We start from the raw sequence: 2,391 nt of genomic DNA, 5'->3' as shown, positions 1-2,391 counted from the left end.
GGTGTTGTTTAACGCCAGGTCTGTTAATAACAAAACTACAATCCTTCGGGATTTTGTACAAGAACAGCATGCAGACCTGGCGTGTGTGACCGAGACCTGGGTGCGGGAGGGGGAGACAGTAGCTCTTGGCCAGCTTACCCCACCTGTGTTCACGGTCCTCCACTAGTCTCGGACTCGGGGGGCGGGAGGAGTGGCTATTCTCATTCGGGAGGCTTACTCCTTCAGGGCGGTCCCGCCAGCAGAAATCCGGGGCGTGGAGTGTGTCGGTGTGATGCTGGAGGCTGAGGAGAGTTTGGCAATCTGGCTGGTGTACCAATCGCCTAACGCACCGGCCAGTAGTCTGCCGTCCCTGCTAGAGGCCGTATCAGGCTGGGCATTGGAGCACCCTAGGCTGATTGTCTTGGGTGATTTCAACGTCTATGCCGAGGACGCGGCCTCTAGCCAGGCTACGGACCTGGTGTCATCCATGGCGATGCTGGGACTCTCTCAGCTTGTCTCGGCTCCCACGCATCGGGCCAGCCACATGCTCGATTTGATCTTTACGGCGGGGGTGGAGGTGGACCAGATTACTACGGAGGTAGTGCCATGGTCGGACCACCAGGCCCTGAAGGCCCATCTGAGGGTTCCACCCTGACCCTGTTTAGGCAGCGAGCAGATTTACGCTCGCCCGCGGCGCCAAATGGACCCAATGAGGCTCCAGATGGCCCTGCAGGATCCGAGGCGCCCTGGCGGTTCATTGGATGAGCTAGTGGAGGACTGGCATGTCCGGCTTTCCTCGGGCATTGACGAGATCGCTCCCAGGCGCCCTCTCCGCACTCGTGTTAGGCGAGCGCCTTGGTATACCCAGGAGTAGCGCGAGTTGAAGCGTGAGCTGAGACAGCTAGAGAGATGGTAGTGCCGAACTCGCAATGAAGCATCTAGAGCATCTTATAGGATGTTTATGAAGGCCTATGAGATGGCAGCCAAAGCCGCAAAGAGGGAGTTCTATGCGGCCACGATTGCGTCTGCTAGCTCATGCCAGGCCCAATTATTTAGTACAATTCGGTCTTTGACAACTCTGCCACAGGGCAGACAAAACGTTAGGGAATTGGATATAGGCTGTGAGGCATTTGCGAGCTATTTTGCAGATAAAGTCTCAATGCTCCGTCGCGATCTCCCCGCCACACTTGAGACAGTGAGTGAACTTGAGGCCCCTTGCATGCCTTTGGAGCCGGGTTTAGTATGTTTTGACCGACTCAGTCTGGAGGAAGTTGACAAATTGCTCGTAGGGGGGAGTGAGACGCCTGAGCACGGCTTAGATGAGAAGATCTTGGGAAGTAGTTATGGAAGTTAAGATATCCCAATCTTGTCTAAATCTGTTTGTGAATTTGTTATTGTATTTTACTGTAATTTATTGTTTTTAAATTATGTGTTTACTGTTTTAACCTCGGCACATGGTGCCCTTGTTAGCCGCCCTGAGCCTTAGGGGTAGGGCGGGATATAAATTCAAATATAAATAAATAAATATTACTTTGGGTTTTTTAATAAACAAAACAGAGATTTCATGTTAGTAGTCACACCTAACCCAATCACGTCTGCTATTGCCATTTGGCATCTGAAATCATCTTTATAAAGTTTGTATCTCTGGTAAGGTAAAGGTTCCCTTGCTCGAAAGCCAGTCGAATTCGACCCTAGGGTTGCGGTGCTCATCTCCGTTTCAAAGCCGAAGAGCCAGCGCTGTCCGAAGACGTTTCCGTGGTCATGTGGCCAGCATGACTAAACGCCGAGGCGCACGGAACGCTGTTACCTTCCCACCGAAGTGGTACCTATTTATCTACTTGCAATTTCTTGCTTTCGAACTGCTAGGTTGGCAGGAGCTGGAACTAGAGATGGGAGCTCACTCCATCATGCGGCACCCGGGTCTCGAACTGCTGAACTACTGACCTTCCACAGCCTGCAGTTCAGCATCTTAACCACTTGAGCCACCGTAGCTCTGGTACCTTGTGTTATATTTTATGGCACACATGGCTTGGCCCGACAAGGTGATATTTATGTCAGATCCGGCCCTTATAACAAATGAGTTCGACACCTCCGGTTTAGGGGATCTGCGGCTCAGTGTTAGAGCATCTGCTTGCCATGGTTCCCAAGATCGAATCTCCGCCATCTCCAGTTTAAATGACGAGGTAGTAGGCAATGTGAAACACTTCCACCACAGACCCTGGAGAGCTGCTCCTAGTCTAAGCAGACAATACTGTGATGGACCAATGGTTTGATCCAGTGTAAGGCAGCTTCATGTGGTCTGTTTCTTTGTAAAATCTGCAAGACTTTTTCTGTGTCGAATTTAAGGATAGTCAAATATTTTTAGTGAACAGGGAGCCAAATTTTCCACAGATTGCTCGCCTGTTCATTAAT

At 50.9% G+C, this 2,391-nt stretch overlaps 1 protein-coding gene across 1 annotated transcript in view; it reads left to right on the top strand.

The window, feature by feature from the left end:
- The window catches only part of CUL1 (cullin 1), a 73,280-nt gene that overhangs the window by 831 nt on the left and 70,058 nt on the right, over window positions 1–2,391 (top strand). The gene's annotated exons all lie outside the window — the stretch shown is intronic.

The sequence above is a fragment of the Gekko japonicus genome, unplaced genomic scaffold (genome assembly GCF_001447785.1).
Source record: "Gekko japonicus isolate JY-2015 unplaced genomic scaffold, Gekko_japonicus_V1.1 scaffold330, whole genome shotgun sequence".
NCBI lineage: Eukaryota > Metazoa > Chordata > Lepidosauria > Squamata > Gekkonidae > Gekko > Gekko japonicus.
Note: the sequence above shows the minus strand (reverse complement) of the source record. Positions and strands in the feature narration are given on the sequence as shown.